Source organism: Bos grunniens, chromosome 7 (assembly GCF_055505025.1).
Source record: "Bos grunniens cultivar Pamir isolate PY7600 chromosome 7, Bosgru_T2T1.0, whole genome shotgun sequence".
Taxonomy (NCBI): domain Eukaryota; kingdom Metazoa; phylum Chordata; class Mammalia; order Artiodactyla; family Bovidae; genus Bos; species Bos grunniens.
Window position 1 is genome coordinate 26,809,990 of NC_141171.1, and position 24,788 is coordinate 26,834,777.

A 24,788-nucleotide genomic window follows, 5' to 3' on the forward strand; every position below is an offset into this window, starting at 1 on the left:
CTTATTCACCTCTCCCTGCCTTCCAGCTCCAATCTGCTTCCTGATAAACAGGAAGAACTTCAGGAACTGGGTGGGTCAGAAGAAAATGTGATGGAAGGCTTCAGGCTGCTAGTGAAAGGGATCCCATACCCTTAAATTCCACCAGTATGCCTTTTTGCTGCTGATGGCCATATTACTCAACCCTTGGGAAACAATAAGATGGATTCACTGCAAGAAGGGATATGATGGTCTTATCTGATACCCACGCCATGTTTTTAGTTAACAAAAACGAAAATTTAAACCACAATAAAAATTCAGTCATAAATGATCATCATCTTTTTTTTTTTTTTTGCCTGCACCGTGGGGCTTGTGGGATCTTAGTTCCCTGATCAGGGATTGAACCTAGCCCCTCAGCCATAAAAGCCCAGAGTCTTAACCACTGGACACCTGGGGAATTCCCACACTCATTTTTAAATTTATGCCTCTATTTTTCATTTATCACATTCGCTCATTTTTTTCCTTTCAGGAAGAAGCCTATAAAATTGAATTCCCCAAGAGTCAGGCAAAAAAAAAGTTTTTTTTAAGGTTTCTTGCTGACCAGACAGAAACCCAAGTTATATCTGTAGTTTCTGCTGTGGCAGCTAGAGGGCAGTGCAACTCTCTCTCCCCTCCGGCAGCCGAGCACATTTCCTCCCATCCCCCTTCCAGCTGATGGCACTGGGGGAAGAGACACAACGGAGGGAAGCGTGCGCGCACACCGCGGGAACAGTGGGGGAACACTAGTAGTTCACAGATCGCGTATCTTGGTCCTGCTTCCTCCTCGCTCACACAGCATTAGCTGCTTTCAAACGGACCCAACTCACTCTTCACATTCCCTCAGCCTCTTTCTACATCCCCTCCCTACATCCAATTCTTCAAATTCTTCAAACGTGAGCTCATCTCAGCCTCACCCTAGTCTGCTCACACGCAGACTCACTCAGCACCTCCCTGAATATTGAGAGACCTGCAACTCTTTGTTCCTTTCCAGCTGAGTGCTGGCCCCAGGGCCTGTGACCCTGCCTGGGAGAGGTGACTATACTCTTGTGAAGCCTTGGCGTGTGACAATGGGCAGACCAAGTGGCAGAGCCTAATTCCGGAGCCAAGGCTGCCACGGGGACGCCCAGCCCCACAGGTGGGAAGGGCGTAACAGGTGAGTGACCTACCCAGTGATTGCTGGCAGACAGTGAGGCAGCTGAATGCATGACGCATGAGTGCTCTAGGTGCCATCACAGGTCACAGAAGAAACAGGAGCAGCTGGTTTTTGTGGGCAGGGTCAGGCGCTGAACTGGAGCAGGGGTAAGGGAAGCCACAATAGCATTGTCTTACATGCACAGAGAGCTTTCTGCTTTTCAAACTCAGGCACAGAGACTCTGGTATATCTATTACTTCATGTGAAGAGAGCAGGTATTACAATCCCCTCCATATAGGCGAAGAAACAGCTCATATGAAGGTTAAGCTGCCTGTTCCAACCAGACAGACATTCATAACAGCTCGGCTAGAATCCACAGCTAGGCTTAGCACTTTACCCAAAACATCACTGACCTGTATAAAATCACACATCAAGAACACACTTATCATGTGGGACAGCATCCCCGACAGGGGTTAGCACGGTGAAGGTCAGTCTTCTCACCATGTCAAATACTTGAGACCCCTACACCAAGGTCTTTTAACATGTTCAGGTACTCCACGGGAGGGACAAGGGACGTGATCACAGCCAAGACCCAGAAGAAAAGGTGGTTAAATGAGAGGGCTTCACCACCCTCCCCTACACAGGACCTGCTGGGCACCAAGCTCTCATGAGATGTTTGAAAGCTTGGGATGGTCTCATTCCCTTTCCCTCCTCCTTCTAGAATAGAAAGCTCTTATTGCCAGAATATTCTAACTACAAGAACTCATGGTAAGGATACTGCAGCTATATCCACTAGAGATTTTTGTTTGCAGGAAGCTTTTTTATTGGCAACTCAAAGACGAAACATTTTAATGGGCTTCTCCACCTCCCCCCTATAATTTAAGGAAGAGAAAGTAAAGATTAAAAATGAAAGCTATCTTAGCAGTAATCTATAGGTTGGAATGAGACATTGGTGTTTTAGTTTTGCTTTTAAATTTATTCTCCTTTTATGAAGCATTTCTTTCAAAAAATGAGTGGGCATGAAGGTGAGGCACTACGTATTCTGTATCTTTATATCCACTGTACTAGATTTTGACACAACATTTTGGCTCCCTTTTGAATTTCTCGGTGATCTAAATCACGTAACCTTGTTTTAGGTTCTTCATTAGTAAAAGTTAAATTGTAACTTCCAGTAGTGGCATCAGTGACTCAGTGGAAGAGTTTGAGCAAACTCCAGAAGATGGTGAAGGACAGGGAAGCTTGGTGTGCCACAGTGCAGGGGGTCAGACACGACTGAGTGACTGAACAACAATTTCCATCTACATTCCGCATGTTATGTAATATTTACAAAATGGCTAAAACTAGTATATGATGTCAATACTTAGGTATCTTTGGGACTTCCTGAAACTATATGTGAGAGTCTATTCATTTTTCTTTTATTTAGGGATTAATTTAATTTTACTTAAATAACCTGAATGCAGAGAGCCAAAGTGAAAGTGAAAGTCGCTCAGTTGTGTTTGATTCATTGCAACCCCATGGACTATACAGTCCATGGAATTCTCTAGGCCAGAATCCTGGAGTGGGTAGTCTTTCCCTTCTCCAGGGAATCTTCCCAACCTAGGGATCAAATCTTCCACATTGCAGGCAGATTCTTTACCTGCTGAGCCACCAGGGAAGCCCAAGAATACTGGAGTGGGTAGTCTATCCCTTTTCCAGCAGATCTTCCCAACCCAGGAATTGAACTGAGATCTCCCGCATTGCCAGCAGATTCTTTACCAATTGAGCCATCAGGGAAGCCCTGCAGCAAGCCAAAGTACATGCTAAAGGTGACGTGAGTCACAAAGCTTGTTCCCAGGTCAGGATCACATTTCTTATTTTCCCTGAAGAAATGTTTCATCTGAGAAGACATCCAAATAACTGCTTGCTGAGCTCTTGAATATACATATTCTTATGAAGACTTATGCTTTAAGATGGCATACCCAGCACATATTCTTACTTCTATTCTTTCAGAAAGTCACAGGGCAATTATGGTAAAGAAATACAGCAGGAATAGTCATGACACCCTCATGACCAGGGGGAAGAATATCAGTGAGAAACTTATGTTGATACATTTCTTGGCAATAAGAAAGAGGATGGGACCATACTGTTGGATCAATCAGAGTGAAGGAAGCTAAGACCCAGAATGCATTAGGAAGAAGTCTTCAGTAGAGGCGGGAGCCATTCTTTAGGGCAGAGTCATAAGGGACCATAAATGTATAAATGATGAGAAACAACAGCAGAAATAGGATGCGAAGCAGTCATCAGTATAATTAATTAAAGTGCTATTATGAAATATCTGGTCCAGGTAGCCTCTCCCACCCCACTCCCATCCCCTTGCATCAAAGCAATTAGAGGCTGTGGAATCTGAGAAGCAGAACTGCTGCCTTCCTACTCCACACCCTCATACCCAAAAGGAAAGCCATCTTGTCAGCATGTCCCGCCCACAGAGTTCACAGACAGACCCCTGGGCTCTGATGGTCAGTAGGGATCCTTTTAAGAGAACAGGACGCACGCAGCAGCAGGCAATCACTTAACAGTAATCTGTAGTATTGATCTCTAATACTCAAAGAAATCAATGCCAAAATGAGAGATTTGAGTAGGATCCCAAGGGAACTTTTGGGGTTAATGAAACTATTCTCTATCCTGAGTATGGTGGTGGTAACATAAGTGTATGTATGTATCAAAACTCATCAAACTGAACATCCCTAGAGAGTGTATTTTACTGTATATGAATTGTGCCCCAATAAACCTGGACTTAAACAAAAAAAGCACAAACCACAAAAGGAAAGATGCCTAAAGTTGTGACATCTGACCTGGTCTGTAGCGGTCCTGAGAGTCTGTCTCCTGATGTGACAGCACGGAGGGGTGGCACTGGGAAGGCTGGCTCCATCTCAGCAAAGGCAGGAAGCGGGCCTGACTGGCGTGGAAGCAAAAGAGAGAGAAAGTCCTGTGTACACTGAGTACACTCTGAGCACCAAACATACTGAGATCCCTTCTTTTATTCAATTCACAACACAGTGAATTCACAACGACCTAGGGAAACGTCCCTCATCACCCTGGACAGGACTATGTGGGGTGGCTTACATCAGCTGGGGACACCTAGATAGGTACTCAATAATGTGAACAGAAACAAAAATAAAAGATGCTTCTTATGAAAAAGGAACCATCAGAAAACAAGAAAGGGTTACTAGAAATTTAAAATATGGTTGCTGAAACTTTTTACATGTAATAGAAGGGCTGAAAAATAAAATCAAGGAAATCTACTAAAATGTTGATCAGAAAAGAGAGAAATCAAAAGTTGAAGTCATAGAGGATCATTATAAGAACTCCTACATGTACTCTGCTAGCCAAACTGCCAGAAAGAGAGAACTGAAAAAATGCACAGGAGGAAATGATTAAAGAAACACTAGTTGATGAATAGACAAACAAAATGTGGTTTATAAATATAATGAAATATTATCCAGCCATAAAAAGAAATATTAATATATGCTACAACATGGATGAATCTTAAAAGCATTATGCTAAGAGAAAGAAACGAGGCACAAAAAGCCATATGATTCCACTGATACGAAATGCCTAGAATAGACAAAGCCATAGAGACAGAAAGTGGATTAGTGGTTGCCAGGGACCAAGCGGAGAGAGGAGTGGAGAATGACTGATAATGATTTTGAGGTTTCTTTTGGGGATGATGTAAATATTCTGAAACTAGACGGTGGTTATGGTTGCACAACTTTGTGAACACATAAAAAAAGTATTAATGGCATTTGCTCCTTGAGCAAAACATTACATTTTAGAGCATATGAATTAGATCTTAATTCCCAAGAAATAGCAGAAAAAAATCTCAGAACAATGACAACAAAAACACAAAACAACAACACAACAAACATAGGACTTAAGACTGAGTATCAACCAGAGTAAATATGTAGATGCTTCTTTCTAAATCCATCCCTCTGGAATGGAACACCAAAGAAAAGAGACCTAAACAAGAATCAGTTTTTACAGGAAAATTGAAATAAAAATGCATCAAACTTCTCACCTGCAAAACACTAGAAGACTGTGGAAGCATGCCTTTTCATAGTTCTGCAGGAATATGTTACTGGCCAAATTAGAACAGCAAGTCAGACATTGATGAGAATAATACCTGCTAAGAAAGTACTTTCCATTTCAACCAATAGCATGATGAAGAAGTTGGTATCTGTCATATAATGCAAACATTTTTGTTTCTGCTCTCCACAAGAAAAAAGTAAGGCAATCAGCAACACAGAGTGAGAAAAAAAGTGTTAGAAAAAACCAGTGTTTGAATATGAACAAAAGTGTGGCATGATTTTGAAGAATCTGAGTGTGAAGAAAGAGAACCAATGTCTAAAACATGCTTCCTTGGATAATTTAGTGACATAGGATTCCATTCCTTTTTCTAGGGTTTAAACCATGCCACTTGATGCTGCACTTCATATAATAAACATATGAAAGGTGATGTTTATTGATACAAAGCTACAAATATAACTGATAAAGGAAATGCAATAAATATGAGGAGGGAGTAGAAGTTGATGGTAAATTCCTCATCTTTCAGAGTGGGGAGCCAATAGAAACTGTTTAAATAATATGCTTGGAATAGAAGAATAGGCAAATTATAGTTGTAATTATCAAGGACTAAAAACAGAAGCAATTAAAAGTGATTTCCTCTGTGGAGGATACTGGGATCTGGGATAATAAATGCTCATTTGTTATTTAATGGCTTTACATACTGTTTGACATTTAGTTTTACTACATCCAAGTGTGACTCTCATGAACCAAAAAAATAGTACAGAAAAATTCCCAGGCCTGCAAACTTAACTGACTGTAATTGTATGGAACACTTCCAACAGCAATATACAGAAAACTTGACTAACAGTGACTTAAGTCATGACATTTATTTGTATTCAAAGAGATTCAGGGGTAGACAGGGTGGTTTGCTGGCTTGATGAGGTCAGAGAGAACCCAGACTCTTTCCATCTTTCTGTTCAACCACCCAAATCACTGTCTGAGGTCTTCCCAAGTGATCCCAACATGGCTGCTGAGCTCTGGGCAGCAGTTTTCTCACCACCATATCCCAAATCAGAAAGGAAGTTAGCAGAGACACAGAGGACTACCTCTCACGTGATGGTCTCCTTTCATTTCTTTTTCAGAAAGCACTGTCCTTTCTCTTCCCAACCCATGCAACCCCTACTTCTATTTCATTGGCCAGAATCACAACACATTTTCTCCCTAAACCACTCGTAGGCAAAGATGAGCTTCACCGTAACTGGCTGAGGCCACTTATATCTCATCACCTGGGGCTGAGCACATTGCTCCTTCTGCAAAACCAGGGCTCTTTAACAAGGAAGAAGACACAACTGACTGCTGGATAAGCAATAACAGGGTTAACCAGGCTGACTGACCAACTAACCAACGGCCCCTCATGAGGAGAGGGCTACCAACCTGTCAGAATCATCAAGCCTGGATTCTCTCATGACAAAAGTCTGTACAGTCCGGAGTCCTTAATCCTATGTAGGTTTAATGTGTATTAATCTTTTGAAATAAAAACCCATTAGTCATGTGTTGGCATCTGCAAATTAACACTGGCTTTTGGGGAGAAACTCTTGAGAGAGAGGGGGAAAAAAAATCACATCACTGCATTTTTCAAAGGTTCAACATCAAAAATTTATCAAGTGTAAAAACCCAGTCTGTTTGATAGTGTTAAAATGATTAATTTTACAAATAGCTACTAGAAACAAGGCACATCTGACAACCTGAAGAATTAGAAGAGGAGGCAGACGTTTTCCTTTCTGAATCAAAATAAATTAGTCCCATCATTTCCATTTTTTCTCCCTTGTATCATTTTAGTGTTCGTCGCACATTTCTTAAGTCAAAGACTTTGCTGAGGATTCCATATATCAGAGGGTTATTGGCTTGCTTTTTGGCGACTCTATCACAGCTGATTTACTGAAATATCCTACAGACTTTCTGTGAAATGTATACAGTGAAAGCCCACAGTGCCTCGTAATTCCCACCTACTTGAGGTTAAAGACTTAATGCATAGATGGGATCTGACATATGAGTTGCTCACCAGTGCACTGTGAGAGCAGGTCTGAATAATTAGCACCAGCAGCTCTTCTTTCCAGATATTAATACCTTATATCATAAATGTCAAGCGTAGCACAAAGATGCAACCAGAAAACCTCTGAAGAGAAGGGAGTCCATCAATCATGGAGGTTTCACTCTATTTTGCTTCCATTTTACGATCCGAAAATAAGCCCAGGGTGGTGAGATTTAAAGACCTGACCTCTTTTTATTTATTACATATTGCTGGGCCTTCCCTCTGCCTTCCCTGGAGCTGTGCCCTCGATGGAGGACGGAGAGGGAGGAGGCCGCTCAGCTGGGGAGGGATGATGATGAGTTCCAAAGGTGAGAGGGGACCCTGGGAAAACGAAACCTCCCTGCAGCACTCAGGTGCTGGTGTGACCTCTACCCGGGACACCGTGCTCTGGGGACATGGAGACTGGGTGGTGGCAGAATGCAGGCCCACGTGAGGGGGGTGTTTCTACCTGGACCATCTCAGCCCTTGTCCTGCTCTGTAGAGAAAACAGTCTCTTCTATGTTTAGAGAATGAATATTGTAATGCATTTGCATGAACTTGTTGAGGATCCCAGGCCCTAAACAAGCACCCAGTTCCAACTAGGCACTCACTCCACAGTTAGCAAGACCACCTCCGAGCCCATCGCTAATAACAGGTCTAACTCTTCCAGCTGCAATTATGGGAGCTCTAATTTAGAGAGGAGGAAGGTGGTCCTCCTTCCAAAATTAAAAAAAAAAAAAAAAAACTACTTAATCTATCTTTAGAAAACTTTGGATATATTGAGCTGAGGTCAGTCTCCTTGAAACTCCCATCAGTTCATCCTGTTTCTATCCTCCAGAGTCCCACTGGGCAATTCTATCTCCTTTTTCTTCTAGAAGCCTTCTGTGTATTTGAAAAGTGCAATCTCAGAACTCCTGTAAATCAGGCCTGATGAGCCTCAGGCTCTTTAACCATTCTGATAAACTCGCACATTTCAGCATCTCATCCAAACGAGGCACAGTCTGCCTTTCCCTCTTCAAGTGAGTTCTCCCAAACAATAAGCAAACCACAAGAGCAGCGACAATGATAGTGAAAATACTTAGTATTTCTTGAGCAATAGCCAAATGCCAGGCACTCTTATGCATTTTATATTCATCATTTTATTCCATTCTTATAAAAAATACTGTGTAGTAACTGGGATTGTTTTTCTTACTTTTATTTTCTAAAAATTGTATTGAACTATAATAGACCTACAGTACACAGGAACACAACAAATATGTTCTTGTTAAGATTCTTTTCCATTATAGGTTATTACAAGATGTCGAGTATAGTTCCCTGCGCTACACAGGACTGTGCTATACAGTTTTTGTTGTTTATTAACTTTATATTGGGATTCCCTGGTAGCTCAGCTGGTAAAGAATCCGTAAGCAATGCAGGAGACCCCGCTTCAATTTCTAGGTCAGGAAGATCCCCTGGAGAAGGGATAGGCTACCCACTCAAGTATTTTTGGGCTTCCCTGGTGGCTCACCTGGTAAAGAATCCACCCGCAATGTGGGAGACCCAATCCCTGGGCTGGGAAGATCCCCTGGAGAAAGGAAAGGGTACCCACTCCAGTATTCCGGCCTGGAGAATTCCGTGGACTGTGTAGTCCATGGGGTCACAAAGAGTCAGACACGATTAAGTGACTTTCACTTTATATAGTAGTTTGCATATTTTAATCCCAAACTTCTAATTTACCCCTCCCCTTTTCCCTTTCGGTAACCATAAGTTTGTTTTCTATGTCTGTGAGTCTGTTCCTGTTTTGTAAGATCATTTGTATCATGTCTTTAAAATTCCACACATAAGCGATATCATATGGTATTTGTCTTTCTCTGTAGCCACTGCTTTTATCATCCCGTTTATAGTGAAGAAACTGAAACTCCAAAGACATAAGTCACTACCCTCAGGCCCCACGGCCTGTGCAGAGCAGAACAAGAGCTCTCAGCCCCGATGCCATCTGTACTCCAGAGCCAGGACTACCATTCCCATATTCTAGGTCCTACTTTTGATGGTTAGGGATATTTTACTATTTTTGTTGACTCCTTGAGATTATTCCTGAGTTAGTATCTTTAGTCCAAATCTCTCTCAGGCTCCAGATTTTTCCCAGCTGCCTGCTGGGCATCAGCACTTGAACAACACCTGATTACTTCAAACTCAGCCTGTCCCAGACTGATTACATCAGCTTTTCTCCTAAATTCATTCCTCTCTTGCTGTTCCCCAACATCAGAACATGGCTTCACTGTCAATTCACTTGTCCCAAGACAGAAGCCTGACAGCCGCTCGGACTCTCTCCTGTCTCCACATGCAAACCATCACCAGATCCTTGATTTCTCTTCTGTTTAATTGTCAGCTCCACCCTTTCTTTTCATCCGCACCGCCACTCGTGCCGGCTACCATCTCTCACCTCCGTGACTGCAACAACCTCCTAACAGGTCACTGGGTGCTCCCTTCTACCTATGCACTCCTCAACATGGGAAGCTTCCAATAGGAAACTCTGATTAAGTCACTTCCTTGCTTAAGAATTTTTTGTAAATTGTCATCCCACAAAAATAATATCCAAGCTCTTTAAGTGACTTGCAAAACCCTTCTAGACCAATTCCAATTCTCCCTCTCCAATTTCATCTCCTATTATTTCCTCCACCCTCTGTGTCACAGTGTAAATAAACCTCATCCCATCGCATCAGTGTTTTACATCATTTCACCTGCAGGCCTTTGGACCTGCTGTGCCCTCCCCCCGGACCCTTCTCTCCTCTCCCCACTGCTTGGTAAGCTAACTCCTGCTCATCCTGCATGTTTCAGCTTTAATGTCACTTTCTCATGGTAAAGTTTCCTGAATGTTAAAGTTTTGTATTCTCTAGGATACAGTTCTTACTTCGTTTCTTATTCAATAGTTTCCATAAGGCAATGAGTTGTGTCTATCTTGTTCATCATGAAACCCCCCCAGAACCAATCAAAGAAGAGGTACAAAGAAGGACTTGGAAAAATATTTGAATGGAAGAATGAATGATAGTTAAATTCCTGGTCTATGAGGATATATGGTATACCACAGGGCATATGGCCAATATTATAATAACTATAGATGGAGTATCATCTTTAAAAATTGTGAATCAGTGTGTTGTACACTTGAAATTTATTTATTTATTGTAAAACTGTAGTTCAAGGGGAAAAAAAGCCTGCTCAAATATGGTGGACCTAAGTAGGTCTCCTTGAAAATGCACATGTGACGTTGGTCACGAGGACTCCAGAGAGGATATCACATTTATTCTTCACTCACCTTCATGTTGGTAGGTTCAGTTCATCATTTCAGGTTGCTTGGATGCTTTGCGGTCCTGATTCTCTGTAACCTATTTTCTAGCATACTGGCTATCACTCCAACTTAATGTTACCTGAAAACTGGCACACCTTCTGTATCTTCATCAGGCAAGGACAGAGCCCAGTGACACCCATGAGACACCTACCCACTGACTATACTGATTTAATCAGATTCAATCATACTACATTCCACACCCCCATCCTCAAGAATATCATGGGTAAGCTAGTCAATAGTCTAGATGAAATCCAAGTAAAGATTGCCATAATTTGCCAGTTCCATGATTCTCAATTCTTTTGGACTATCACACTAACAGATAATATTCAGATAATATCCACTTGGGCATACTCAAGGTTTTGTGAAATTCCCAGAAGCACAATTAAAACCCCACCTCTTTCTATGCCCTTAAAGAAATCACAGTGGCGAGCAGATAGGTGACTGAGGTGTCTAACGACAGATCTAGCAGGATCCCTGGCTCTTCTAGAGCTGAAGCTCGGATCCGTGCCTGGCAGCTAGCCAGCAGGGTGGTCAGTGCCACCTTCAAGGCAGCTGTACAACCTGTGCTTGAACAGTCAGTCTTCTGTCCTCCAAAGAGAAGGCGACATTCCAGATCCTGTCCTCTGGCCCCGAGTCTACACTCTTCTCTCATGGTATTTCATTTCTTCCTGACCTAGTCCCCAGCTGGTCTCCATACATACCAGAAGGAAAAGAGCTATGTGGTTAAACTGATTCCTCTTAAAATCAGTAGAGACCAATTAATACAACATTGTAAGTAAACTACACTTCAATTTAAAATTTTTAATTAAAATATACAATTAAAAATCAGTAGACTAAAAAGTATAGGGACCTTTTACCTGGAAAACCAAGTAACACAACAAAACAAACTGTGCTTTGAAACAATACATCACCCTGTTCCCCTTACAGGCAGCTTCTGAAGTCTTAGAATTGCAATGAGGTGATGAAAACCAGCAGGGACTATGTCCGTGAATGAAGCAGAGATCAATGAGACAGATGTCACCCACAGCATGGCCCACTGGATGCAGGGGCACTGAGACAAGTAAGACAGAAAAATATGTATTTTTTTCTGCTACAATACACATAAGTTGCTGGCTCTAGGTAAGGTCCCTGGGGCAGAATCCTCAAAGAAAACCGGAAGTTGAATTCCCTAAGAGAATGGGTACACAGAGTTGGGATAACATAACATTTCATTTCTAATATATCAGGGTGTATGGACTATCATTCTACCTACACATGACTAGTCATACCAGCAGCAAAGAGTTGAGAAGAACACAGAGAACAAGAGCCCAGGCACAGGGATTCCAGACAGCGAGGGGAGGTAAATGTGAGACCAGAATGGGGAAGGGCCAGGGCCTGGTCATCTGATGGTGGGGACTTTTGATCCAGTAAACTCAGAAATAAAAAGATAACGAGAACTTTAAGCAAAAGCCCGTAAAACAGGGGGACGTGAGGGTTATCGAGGTGTGGCAGACACTGCTAGGTACCCCCCTAAATCTACTCTCTACTAATTCCTTGTTAAAGAATTCTGAATTTTTTTTTTAAGCAGGATACATTTCTACCCAGGTAAAAGATTACTTTTTAGCTTTCCTTTCAGTCAGTTTAGGACACATTGCTAGTATGCTGAATGAAGAGTGTTGTGTGCTAAGTGTAGGAAATCTTCTTGTATGGGAGGAGGTTTTTTTCTTCTCTTACCTTCCTCCATCCACCTGCCTGGAATGGGGATATAATGGCAAGACCAAAGCAGCCCTCTTGGACTGTGAGGTGGCCTTGAGAATGGAAGCAACAAACACAATACAGCCAAACAAGGGCAGTTTCCTTTCCCATTACTACCACACTAGTCCCAGATTGCCTTATCTCCAGGTTCCTTTCATGTGTGTGTGAGAGAGATTTCTCCTAGTCAGTGAGTTTTCTGTTAGCACCTTTCCATATAAAGCCACCTATGTCATCCAGCAATTCCCTTTGTCATTTACTAAATAAAATATATTGAATATGGGTTCATGAGTTTGAAGAAGCTACAAAACCCAAGTTTCAAACAAATTTGAAGTACAAGTGAACCCTGGAGTGGATTATTTTCTCGAACTGCTGAACAATACTTGGTCCAAAGTGCTGTGCCAGGGGCCAACAGGGTCCCGCCTTCTACCATGGACATTAACACCTAGATAGGGGAACACCAGGGGACCCATTCTTAACATCACTGTTTGATGAGTCAATGGAGCATATGTGAGCTCCTTAGCATGCTTCCCTCCTATGGAAAGAATATTTCCAAACTTTAGGGCACTTTTCATGATATATACTTACAATATACTGCCAATTTGTGCTTAGAATCCCATTGTAGGGGACATTTTGGAAATACACATCTGATTTCACTGTAAACCTGTAATTTTTACTCTATGTAACATCTGGAGAATATCTCGTATCACATGTATTGCAACATCGAATGAAGTCTTTTTAGGTAAATTGTGGTTAATTCATAGAAACACTGATGTTGCGTTTTCATTTTCATGTTGAATATTAGAAAAGTCCTCCTGCTTGGTTCCTTCTCCAAAAAACCAAGTTTGAAAGAAATTCAGTAACAAAAAAAAACAAGAAACCTGATTTTAAAATGGGACAAAGACCGTTATAGATACCTCACCAAAGAAGATATACTAATGACAAATAAGCATATGAAAAAATGCTTCATATTTTGTGTCATTTAAATTAAATGAAAATTAAATAGCAAATTTAAACAAATTACAATAATGAGATACCACTACACAACTATTAGAACAGCCAAACTCCAGAACACTAACACCAGGAAACGCTGGTGAGACTGTAGAACAACAGCCTCACTTATTGCCAGTAAGAATACAAAATGGAAGACAGTTTGGTGATTTCTTAGAAAATTAATGTATTATTACCATATCATACAGCAGCCATGCTCTTTGTTATTTACAAAAAGGAGCTGAAAATTTATGTCCACGTAAAAACCTGCACAAGAATGTTGACAGCAGCTTTATTCATAGTTGCCAAAACTTGGAAGTAACCATGATGTCCTTCAGTAGGTGAAGAATAAATAAACTGTGATACAAGCAGATAATGCACGGTCAGCATTAAAAAAAACAACTGAGCTATCAAACCATGAAAAGACATGGAAGGAACTTAAATGCATATTACTAACTCAGAGAAGTCAGTTTGAAAAGCCTTTACAGATTCCAACTGCATGGCATTCTGGAAAAGGCAAAACTATTAAGACAGTAAAAAATTGGTGGTTGCTAGGAATTGGAGAAGGAGAGACGAACAGACAGAGCACAGAGGATTTTCAGGGCAGTGAAACAACTCTCTATGATACTATAACAATGGATATACGTCACTGTACATTTTCTAAATCCATAGAATGTACAACCGGAGAAGGCGATGGCACCCCCCTCCAGTACTCTTGCCTGGTAAATCCCATGGGCGGAGGAGCCTGGTGGGCTGCAATCCGTGGAGTTGCAAAGAATCAGACACGACTGAGTGACTTCACTTTCACTTTTCACTTTCATGCATTGGAGAAGGAGGTGGCAACCCACTCCAGTGTTCTTGCCTGGAGAATCCCAGGGATGGGGGAGCCTGGTGGTCTGCCGTTATGAGGTCGCACAGAGTTGGACACGACTGAAGTGACTTAGCAGCAGCAGCAGAATGTACAACACCAAGAGCGAACCCTAATGTGAACTATGGACGTTGGATGTTCATGATGCATCAACGTAGGTTCATCAATCCAACACATGTACATCTTGGCCGGGGATGTTGATAACGGGGGAGGTTATGTGTGCAGGGATAAGGAAATCTCGACCTTCCTCTCTCAGTTTTGCTGTCAACCTAAACTTCTCTTTAAAAAATTAAGACTTGGGACTTCTCTGGTGGTCCCGGAGAATGCTAAGACTCCATGTTCCCAATGCAGGGCGCCTGGATTTAATCCCTGGTCAGGGAACTAGATCCCCCATGCTGCAACTAAGGGTCCGTGTGCCACAACTAAAGATGCCACAGGCCAAAAGGAAGATCAAGGGTCCTACTTGCCATAACCAAGACCTGCTGCAGCCAAATAAATAACTATGTTTTAAAAAATGAAATAAAAAAATTAAAACTTAAAAAAAAAAAAAAAACCCACCATAAGACAGAAAAAAAAAAACAACCGCTGAAAGACGGTTGGAATAGATTGATCTGAAAGAGAGGGAAAGGGGGCAAGTAAAGATTGTCTGAAAAATCTAGTTCCTCCTCCAGTCTGCCTCTGCTTCCACTGGCAGGCATCCATGTGGTAAAATCCTGCTGGTGTTCAGTTTTCACTTGGTCTCTTCACACGCATAGTCTGCACACTCCCAGGCCACCAGATGAATGATTAGAGTGCTGTCAAGTGGAGAGATGCCGCCAAGCCTTACAAATGAGTGTGCAGTTAATGCTGGTGCCCGTTACTTTCCAGATGCTTTCAAGTAGATGAAGGACACTCCTTGAATGATGAGCTTTTAACCTGGCAGCTGGTCATTTATTTTTCTGCCACTGTCTCACTTCCAGGTGTTTGTTCATAGTAGGGAGTAATGGTGCCTTGTTTACTCATCTCCAAACCATGCTGTGTATTGTCAACTCGTTATTGTGTGTGATCCTGCCTTTGAGCGCCAAACATTAGTGGATAATCACTTTTGATTCTTCTTTCTTCGTTGTGTTAGAGAAGACTACAGAATGTTTAAAACTCTAGCATTTACTGAGGGAAACAACAATTGTAGCATGTGTTTTGAGAGAGCAAACTTGGGATCAGGGAGTTCCAAAACACAGAGCAAACCATCCAACAAAATGCACTTTCCAAAGTAAGAAATGATGACACCCCAGGTAAAAACTCCTCCTTAGAAATGTTTTATGTCAGCCAATTGAGCCCCAAGGACCACACACTCCTACTTTACAGTTTAACATTTTATTTGTTGCATTTATAATTTGCTTAATCTCCATCCCTCCATGCCTCCCCTCATTGTGAACTTTAATAACATCAGAGGTTTTAGCAAAATTCCCAGTGATGTGTACTTTCAGGATCCGGCAAAATCTCTTTTTTTTTTAATATGAGATTCTGAATAATTGTTTCATTCCCACAATGAGAGAAAAGCACGATTGCTAAGCCTACAGTGGTGTATAATATGGTAAATCAGCTTAATGATGTGTGAATAAAACTGTATTAAGAAAAAAAAGGGTTTGTCTTCGTGGATTCAGAAGGGAAGAGAAATAAAAAACAATTCTGGATGCTTCAGGGAGACTGAAAAATCTATACCACAGAGCTCTAGGATTTTTTTCCTTCAAAGCCTTTAAGCAACAGGAGAGAACTGAAGTATCTTGGACAAAAGGCAAGCTCATGAATAACCCACTGGGAGTGAGAGCTCTGCTTGGTTTTACATTTACACATTTATATCCAGAAGTTAACATTTTAAAAGCCACGGAAGAACTAACCTTGGTTTGAAGGAGGAGTAGGCTTGGGGGTTGGAGGAAGAGCACTCTTTTTTCCTTAACAACATGAAAATCCCAGTGTTCACTGCAGCTGTCATAACAACTGTTTTTAAATAAAATATGTATTATTCACCAAATATTGGCATCATAACATCATGCCACATAAAAGATTACTGTCTATTCTTAGCACCATAACACTGGGATGCATGGTAAGGAAGAAAGAAGGCAGAATTCTGTATTATGGCAGAGAATTCTCAGGTAAGGGGAGATTTACAAAAATGCTCACAGTCCCAATTTGCTCCTCTAATGCTCCATTCTCCCAAGTCATCTCCTACCTGGGCCAGAAAGTGGATGGGGGCTAGAATAGAGATGCGTGCATGCTCAGTCATGTCCAACTCTGTGCGACGCCATGGACTGTAGCTCGCCAGGCTCCTCTGTCCATAGAATTCTCCAGGCAAGAACACAGGAATGAGTTGCCATTTCCTCCTCCAGGGGATCGTCCCAGCCCAGGGATCAAACCCGCATCTCCTGTGTTACAGGTAGATTTCTTACCCACTGAGCCATTGGGGAAACCCAGAATGTAGAGGCTGTAGCCACTAAAAGAATGGGTCAAGATGCTACACGCTAATTCTGAAGCCTCGGTGGCTTCGATTAAGAGATTTGATCTCAGGGAAACCAACTACTTTATTCTTTTTCATGACTGCACAGCTTCATTCCTATCGGTTGTTACTAAGATTGTTTCAAGTGTTTTTACCCCTGTAAATAGTGCTGCCACAAATATCTTTGTCCTTATTGCCCTAGCCTTCTAATGGGTCCCCTTGCCTTCCATATGAATCTTCTTTGACTTTCCAACCCCCTGCATTTCTGCCTGAATAATCTATCTCTGTGGCAAGATTGATTTTGTCACTTTTCCGCTTTTAACCCATCAAGTTTTCCCATCACCCACAGAAAATATCCAAATTCTTCTCTAGAAGAATTCTCTTCTCTCGCTGCTTTTTCAGTCTCATCTATTACCATTCCCCACCAATCAAGACGCTCAGGCTAAAACGACAGCTCTTGCAATGTACCTGGTTGCCCATGCTCCCATGCCCTTGGCATTATTTACCTTTATTTCTTCTACGAGTAGTTGGATGTGCCAGGGGTAACGTTGGAATCGACCTTTAGCTCTGAGCATGGACCCTCCAGGGAAGCCATATTTAACTGCTGCTGCCACAGGTTTCCACCAGCTTGTTGCAGCAACATCCCTAGACTTTAGCAATTAGCACACCTGCAGCTCTTTGTATGTGGTGGTAATTGACCTGCTGCTCAACTAACATTTGCTTCCTGACACCTTGCCTGAACCTCATCCTGTCTTGTTATGGCCTCTTCAACCCATGAGATACCAGAAGTAAACCTCCTCTCATGGAAAGGAGTATTTGGATATAAGTACTACCCCAAAGCCAACTCTGGTTCCTATTCTACTGCCCTGCTCTGATCAAAGACCCAGACTCATTCCCTGGTTCTTAGAAGGAAGTCTTCTGGCCCACTTTCAAACTGACTGTATCAGGCACTTCTAATGTTATCTGCAACTTACTTTCCTCCAAATTTCCTCCCTGGCATTATTTTACCCAACTTAAACATTATATTTCCGCAATTCTAAAGGGGAAACATTCTGCCCCATTGGTGAAATGAAATTTTTCATACTACAAAGATATTGGCACAGGAGAAATACATGTTTGTTCAATCAGAGAATATTCTAACAAATGCAAGTGACAGAAATACTCTAATAGTTGGGTGTCTTCTTCCATTTCCAAAATCTAACACGATTGCATGCCACAAACAACTGAACAGAGAATCATGCATTTTAAAATGTGATTGTGGCTAACTGGTATACCAGACATGCATTGTGTTCAAGGGTACAGCTGACACTGATACAATATGCCAAGCATATACAGCAAGATCTTTAATCAATGCCATTTAAAATAAATATTGAATCTGATTCCTCCCTTCCCTCTATAAACACTCATCGGGAAAGAAGGGGTAAGTTTCTCTTTAGAGTTGGGTCATTCTTATGGGCAAATGAATGGACAGATTATATGTCATGATAAAAAATAATGGGTGAACTCTGTTTTAAAATGTCCCCCAGGGGACCAGTTGTTAGATTTATTTCCTTGCACTAAGGCACTGTCTACAGAAAAGCAGTATTAAAATACAAACATCTCTCTTGGCAGGGGTAGCAGTATGTTAATGCAAAGAGAGAAATCACTATACACTGGTATTTAGCAATTCCTACTGTGCTCAAGAATATGTTAAAGTAGACGTTTAGGGGGAAAAATAAGACATAACCCCTTTAAGAAATAGATTGTTGTAGAAAAGAATATTAACCAGAAACTGCTATATGAAGAATAAGATTATATAAATGAGTGTTTAAACATGATCTCATTTTTATAAATGAGAAAATATGAAATGCCAGGCCATCCTTCCTCCCTCTAAAAATGAAAACAGCCTCCACAATTATCTGAGTGCTGTAATATGATTTTTTAATCTTTTTCTTACTTCTTTTTTTAAACATTTTTATGAACATACATTTCTATAATAAAATATCCATAAAAGTTATAATGATATGTATATATTCATATACTTTCCTGTATGTGTCTTTTTGGGAATCAGGTTTTTCCATTTCTAGGTGTTTCTAGACTTAACTAAAGCACACTCTCAGTGGAGATGAGCATTTAATGTGAAGAATGAATAAATGGGATTTGAGAGGGAGAAGGATACATTGTACAGATACTTTCTCTCATGATGGCTAAACCATATGGCCTAAGGGAATTTTTCTTTCCTCAAAGGCAAATGAGATTCAGGATAGGTAGAGTGAGCAGAAAAGGCCCTGGGAATGCTGAGGATACAGTGACATCTTGCCTTCTTCCGGAGGCGTTCCATGAAGGTAATAAAACTGGAAAGAACTTGCCTTAATGGGCTTGACATCTGAGCAGAAACTTCCTAAGTCATGGAAGTGGCTACACAGCTTTCTGAACAATAGAAATATACTGGGGTCGGTGGGGGGGCGGGGGGAGGGGTGGTTTGCGGCACGGGGAGTTCTTTTCATGAAGCAAAAGGAGAAAACATACAATTAGATTAAGTAGTAATCATTTCAAGTTGACGCTTATATGATGAACTTAGACTACATTTGGAAAAGGTAATGGCTATCCACGCCAGTATTCTTGCCTGGAGAATTCCATGGACAGAAGAGCCTGGCGGGCTATAGTCCATGGGGTCAGAAAGAGTCAGACACGACTGAGTGACTAACATTTTCACTTTAGACTACATTACACATGCAGTAAACTTCATATAAACTTTATTTGCATTAAGGAAATGGATGCTTGGGGCTGGTGCAATGGGATGACCCAGAGGGATGGTATAGGGAGGGAGGAAGGAGGAGGGTTCAGGATGGGGAACACATGTATACCTGTGGCGGATTCACTTCGATATTTGGCAAAACCAATATAATATTGTAAAGTTTAAAAATAAAATAAAATTTAAAAAAAAATTTAAAAAAGGAAATCAATATTTACTTTTTAAAATAAATCATCATTTTAAAGAGGGAAAAGTACATTTCTTTGACCATAGACCTTTCTTGATATACAAGGCTATCCAGGCTATCTAGCCCCTCTTTGCTCCCTGGACCCCCCTCCATGACACTCTTCTCCATAAAATCAATAGAAAAAAAAAAAAAAAAATATATATATATATATATATATATTCCACAGCTGTGCTTCCCCAGTAAGGCTATGCTGGTTTTACTTGCAATGGTTTCTACTGAATGATCTACTAACCAAATCAAAGTACAAGCTTTTAAAGGCTTTCATTTCTCAACTCTGAGTGGAACAGTACATCAATTAATAAAAGGAGAGCTTTTTTTTTTAACTACATGGTGCTTTTTAGTTTATCAAATGCTTTTATATTTTCTCATTTCACCTTCAAACCCACTCAATTTCAATAGCTATTTTAAGTGTCCATCTCTAGTTTTTCCCTGCTCAGAAGCTATTCCTCCCGTGGCTTATGATAGTAAAGTTCTATTTCCCTTTGACAAGGCACACCCCTCCCACCGAATGTGACTCAGGTCAGATGACCTCATCCCATCCCCTAATCCAAGTCTGGACTTAGCAAACAGTGTGTTCCACCTCCCTGGCCACAGTGGTTGGTTCAGAGACAGGCCTATGACTTAAATCAGTCCAACAGACTAAATTATGGGATTTTCCTGAAACTAATAAACCAAGAAGCTCTAAATTGAAAGCTTGTGGGAATCACTATATGTGAAAGGCTGCCCAGAATGGTGCTGACACAGAGGAAAGCAGAACTAAGAGATGGAGAGGTACAATGTCCTGATGAAGATGTTTATACCTGAATCAGCCACACCTGAAGCCAGAGATACCGTTATACCTTACAGTTATACAATTGGGTAAACCAGGAAGCACCTACTTCTTCATCTAGCTCAAGTCACATTTGTGTCACTTTAAAAAACATCAAGAGTCCTAACTGATATACATCTCTGCTCCTCACCAACTCTGGGAAAACTAGAACCCGTCCATCATGCAGCCCTGTTCCAGGACACCTGAAGGCTACCTGAACTGCCCCTTTGTGCTTAAAAGAAAGTGAGTTTTCTAGAAAGAGGTGGCCACCAAGTCATGATTCATGAAGGATGAGCTATTACAATATTGGCATGCCTTAACAGAGATCCACACACTGAAGCCATAAGTATTAGCAGGCAAGTCCCTAAGGGGATCAAGTTCTGACTTAGAAACACCCATGGGCTTTGGAATAAAGACAGCTTCCAGTGACCAGTTCTGAGATCTTTGCCTAATTTCTTAAAAAAAAAAAAAAAAATTATGCATTTATTTGGCTGCACCAGGTCTTAGTTGCAGTATGTGGAATCTAGTTCCCTGACCAGGGACAGAACCCGGGCCCACTGCATTGGAAGAACAGAGCCTCAGCCACTGGACCACCAGGGCAGTCCCTGCCTAATTTCTTAATCTTCTGGACCTAAGTTGGCTTATAAGCAGTAAGGGTAGTAGTATTCTTTTCACACCATTTTTTTGAAGACCTATGATATTGTATATTGTCACCCTGCTTATTGAATTTCTATGCAGAGTACATCACGAGAAATGCTGGGCTGGATGAAGCACAAGCTGGAATCAAGATTGCCGGGAGAAAGATCAATAACCTCAGATATGCAGATGACACCACCCTATTGGCAGAAAGCGAAGAAGAACTAAAAAGCCTCTTAATGAAAGTGAAAGAGGAGAGTGAAAAAGTTGGCTTAAAACTCAACATTCAGAAAACGAAGATCATGGCATCTGGTCCCATCACTTCATGGGAAGTAGATGGGGAAACAGTGGAAACAGTGTCAGACTTTATTTTTCTGGGCTCCAAAATCACTGCAGATGGTGACTGCAGCCATGAAATTAAAAGATGCTTACTCCTTGGAAGGAAAGTTACGACCAACCTAGACAGCATATTCAAAAGCAGAGACATTACTTTGCCAATAAAGGTCCATCTAGTCAAGGCTATGGTTTTTCCTGTGGTCATGTGTGGATGTGAGGGTTGGACTGTGAAGAAAGCTGAGCGCCGAAGAATTGATGCTTTTGAACTGTGGTGTTGGAGAAGACTCTTGAGAGTCCCTTGGACTGCAAGAAGATCCAACTAGTCCATTCTAAAGGAGATCAGCCCTGGGATTTCTTTGGAAGGAATGATGCTAAGGCTGAAACTCCAATACTTTGGCCACCTCATGCGAAGAGTTGAGTCATTGGAAAAGACTCTGATGCTGGGAGGGATTGGGGGCAGGAGGAGAAGGGGACGACAGAGGATGAGATGGCTGGATGGCATCACTGACTCGATGGACGTGAATCTGAGTGAACTCCGGGAGTTGGTGATGGACAGCAAGGCCTGGCGTGCTGCGATTCATGGGGTCGCAAAGAGTTGGACACGACTGAGTGACTGAACTGAACTGAACTGATGATACTGTAAATAGAAAATACTTAGCACGCTGCTGGACACAAAATAGATTCTCAGTAGAGAGTGGTTTTTATTAATCACTTGAGATGTTTTTAATAGTATGAAAGAAGTGGATATCCACAGTAGCATAGTCTGAGAGGATGCCCTGAACAACTAGAGAAAACATTAAGCAACCAAGGAAGTCAGGAGCGGAATGGCAGTACAGAAAGAAAGTGAACAAGTGCTACTGACAAGTGTGTTAAAGTCCACCCCTTTTCCTGGGCCAGTACGCCAAATAATATTACTTTGGATCTGGGGACCAGCCTGGGTAACCAACCATCTGTTTGACCTGGACCTACATGTTTTTTGGAACCCAAGACTTTCAGTGCTAAAACTAGGAAAGTCCTAGGCAGCCTAGTAAGAACAGGTCCCCTTGCCAGCCATCCATCACACTGCCACATTCCTGAGAAGGGAAAGCTCCAGAGCCAGGAAAGGGGAATTATCAGGAAGGACATCAGAATGCTCCCTCCTTATCAGAGAAGACCAATGATTACACCCTACCGCACTCCAAGAGAACCAGTGCCCAAAGTACCAGGAGGGAATTTTAGAGAGAATAAAGCTAACAATCAGTTCCCTTATTCAATTTAATCTTTAAATAATTGGCAAAAAAAAAAAAAAAATTACATCGCTTTTAACAGCATCATATTTCAATTATCAAGTGCTGAATTAAAAATGGAATGCAAACACTAAACCTTAACACACTGCTAAAAATGAACATGGCTAAAATATTAATAGCAACTCTAAATGATTTATAATGCCCTCTTGGGCATATTTTATGATTTATTGATTGTCACTTGAGCTGCTCCATGGGTGACAGAATTACCTCACTGTGTGTGCTCTGGTGGGTTTCTAGGCTCCTGATTCAGAAAACTATACATTCAAACCTGCTGCGTGCACATCAAACTGTAAGTAAAGTCAAAAAAAAAAAGTAAAAATGTTAATTTTTCCCATAAATTAGAGAAGCAGGCGCTAGATAGATTTTAAAATTGGCTATTTCTCCTATATTTGAGATAGCAAAAGAGACACAGATGTATAGAACAGTCTTTTGGAGTTTGTGGGAGAAGGCGAGGGTGGGATGATTTGACAGAATAGCACTGAAACATGTATATTATCATATGTGAAACAGATCGCCAGTCCAGGTTTGATGCATGAGACAGGGTGCTCAGGGCCAGTGCACTGGGATGACCCAGAGGGATGGGATGGGGAGGGAAGTGGGAGGGGGGTTCAGGATGGGGAACACATGTACATCCATGGTGGATTCATGTCAATGTATGGCAAAACCACAAAAAAATAAATAAATATTTGCTGAGCACCTACTAAGTACCTTACAGGTTCTGTTCCAAGCATTTGAATATGATTATACACGAGAAAGAAATGATCCTGCATTCAAGATACAGGTAGTCTGGTAGGGGAAACCAGTCTGTCAAGCAAACATCTAACACATCTTCCACCAAGTTCTGGGTGCAAGTTCTATATGGAGTTTGACAGGGTGCCAGCTGCAATAAAAACTAAATAAAAAAATAAAATTGGTTATTTCTTGTTTTCTCAACTCCATGCAGGACCATACTGGAGCTACCTTCAAGTATGTGAATTTCACAAAATCTCCCAAGTTAACTTATAATGTCAGTCTTTGTTAACAAGAAATTCAACTCAGATATAACCCATAACCCTGATGCTGAGAAAGACTGAAGGCAGGAGGAGGAGAGAACGACAGAGGACAAAACAGTTGGATGACATCACCAACTCAATGGACATGAGTTTGAGCAAGCTCAGGAAGATGGTGAAGGACAGGGAAGCCTGGTGTGCTGCAATCCACAGGGTCACAAAGAGTTGGACACAACTGAAAAACTGAACGACAACAATTACCCTTTCTGTACTAAGCAGAGCTCATTTTCTAGAGAATATCTCTTAAGTTCTTTGGTAGTTCACTTTTCTTCTTCAACATAATAAGGCATTTTTCAAACCTTTCTGCCTATCCACATATATCATTCAGTTCAGTTCAGTTCAATTGCTCAGTCGTGTCTGACTCTGCAACCCCATGAATCGCAGCACACCAGGCCTCCCTGTCCATCACCAACTCCCGGAGTTCACTCAGACTCACGTCCATCGAGTCAGTGATGCCATCCAGCCATCTCATCCTCTGTCGTCCCCTTCTCCTCCTGCCCCCAATCCCTCCCAGCATCAGAGTCTTTTCCAGTGAGTCAACTCTTTGCATGAGGTGGCCAAAGTACTGGAGTTTCAGCTTTAGCATCATTCCTTCCAAAGAAATCCCAGGACTGATCTCCTTTAGAATGGACTGGTTGGATCTCCTTGCAGTCCAAGGGACTCTCAAGAGTCTTCTCCAACACCACAGTTCAAAAGCATCAATTCTTTGGCACTCAGTTTTCTTCACAGTCCAACTCTTACATCCATACATGACCACTGGAAAAACCATAGCCTTGACTAGACGGACCTTTGTTGGCAAAGTAATGTTTCTGCTTTTCAATATGCTATCTAGGTTGGTTATAACTTTTCTTCCAAGGAGTAAGCGTCTTTTAATTTTATGGCTACAGTCACCATCTGCAGTGATTTTGGAGCCCAAAAATAAAAGTGGGCATAAAGTGCCCAACTCTAATTTACTTTTATTTTATGGTTTGCTTCTAATCTACAAGTTTTCTAAGACTTAGGCTATTGCACCCAAAATGTGCTTTAATCTAAACTGGACTTGCCTT

General features: G+C 41.5%; 1 protein-coding gene across 11 annotated transcripts in view; it reads right to left on the reverse strand.

Moving 5' to 3' along the window:
- MEGF10 (multiple EGF like domains 10) overlaps positions 1-24,788 on the reverse strand; it is a 480,748-nt gene that overhangs the window by 236,607 nt on the left and 219,353 nt on the right. For 5 of the 11 annotated variants that reach the window (XM_086410534.1, XM_086410532.1, XM_086410528.1 and 2 more), the window contains exon 6: positions 3,979-4,082. The gene's annotated coding sequence lies outside the window, so the exon portion shown is untranslated. Of the gene's footprint in view, positions 1-3,978; positions 4,083-5,201; positions 5,220-16,382; positions 16,576-17,152; positions 17,301-24,788 lie in introns of those variants that run through there. The other 6 variants (XM_086410522.1, XM_086410523.1, XM_086410525.1 and 3 more) reach the window with 6 other exon arrangements.